The sequence below is a fragment of the Aplysia californica genome, unplaced genomic scaffold (genome assembly GCF_000002075.1).
Source record: "Aplysia californica isolate F4 #8 unplaced genomic scaffold, AplCal3.0 scaffold00072, whole genome shotgun sequence".
NCBI classification, from domain to species: Eukaryota; Metazoa; Mollusca; class Gastropoda; order Aplysiida; family Aplysiidae; genus Aplysia; species Aplysia californica.
The window spans coordinates 673,282-674,872 of record NW_004797342.1 but is presented as its reverse complement, the minus strand read 5'-3'; the positions used below and the strand labels follow the sequence as shown (position 1 = coordinate 674,872).

Sequence of the window (1,591 nt, the reverse complement as noted above, 5' to 3'; positions counted from 1 at the left end):
TGTGTGTGTGTGTGTGTGTGTGTATGTGTTTGCATCCCATCCACAGGTTCCCTGTGTGTACGTGTGTGTTCGTGTATGTTCGTGTATGTGTGTATGTGTGTGAATATGTGTGTATGTGTATGTGTGTGTATGTCTGTATGTATGTGTGCGCGTGTGTGAAGGAGCTTGTTTATGCGAGCGTTACAGGTAGATGTGTACACACAGATAGACACATTAGCCTTCAGACCCACGCCAGACTAATACTGAAGCACTTTACACATGGCACCCACATGCTGACTCACAACAGTAACCTCCTTAGTTACCCTGTAGGATAGAGAGTTGAATGTGAACGCCATTACAGCTATTATTTGCTACTCTACGGAAACTTGTGTAGCATTTTCAGGTTTGTTGCCTGCTGCCATGATAATTACTCAAGGTGGTTAATTGTAACCCCCCTCCCCCCCCCTCAAATATACTATAAGCGAATCAGAGGACGATATTTTCCCAGCAGGACAAGTTGAATTAGGGAGGGCAGATAAAGGGAAACGCGTTGCCAGTCACAAAATCGTTTACAAGCTTCTAAAAGACTTGTGTTATTGTTATCGGCACAGCCCGTATTTATTTCCAGGGCTTTCGTTTCTTTGTGAACGCCTTTTGGTTTCTGTGTTCTGACTTCTGAATGTAGGGTAAACGCTATCAATTGTCTCTCTACAAATTACTTTTTGTTTTGCTATAACCCGAAAATAGGTGGTTGTTTGGCGGGCGCTCTAATGTGGTTTGCTCTTTCTTTCCTATTAAACATCTATCCTCCTTATGTCTCTTCCTTTTCTTAGTATTTTATTCTCTAGTAATACATCTGTTTTTCGGCACTTGTATGTCCTATTTGTGTTGCAAATATTGTAAAATGCTTGCTAAAACTAAAACTAAAGAGGAAATAACTTTTACTTGGCTAGGCAGATAGGGGCTACCCCCCGGGGGCAGTGCCACTGACTGAAGTGTCTTTAAGCCATTCCCAAAGGGGGGACATTTCTCGTTCTAGTGCAATTTTAAATGGGCTGATATAACAATGTCATGCTCATAACAGTGCCTGAACTACAACAGGGAACTGCTGATTTTTCTTTCCTAATCCTTACTATCGTCATTTTCCTCTACTTCTTTTGTATGTTTGTCACACTCTTGTGATCTGCTATTTCCGGGATGCCTTGATAGTCGAAGCAGACGTTGAGCCGCTGAAGCTAGAGAGGTGAGCAGAGTAAGTCTGATTCCCTGTAAGGACTTCTTTGCTGACATCCGCCCCATGGCGCTCATATGACCGTATGCAGTTGCGAGTGCCGTAAAACCTCAACTAAAAAAAGATAGGGGCTTTTAGTTACTGAAAAACAGAAGACATGCTATAACAATTTAAGTCATGAATAATATCGAAAACGGTCAGCCAAATTTATTTGCATAAAATGAATGCACTTAGATATTATTTATTTCTTATGAGGAGACGTTGTTGTTGTGGTATGGGGAAAGGGAGAGAGAGAGAGACAGACAGACAGACAGACAGACAGACAGACAGACAGACAGACAGACAGACAGACAGACAGACAGACAGACAGACAGACAGACA

General features: G+C 42.1%; 1 protein-coding gene across 1 annotated transcript in view; it reads left to right on the top strand.

The window, feature by feature from the left end:
* LOC101853374 (electrogenic sodium bicarbonate cotransporter 1) overlaps positions 1-1,591 on the top strand; it is a gene marked incomplete in the record, with an annotated part of 58,592 nt that overhangs the window by 29,325 nt on the left and 27,676 nt on the right.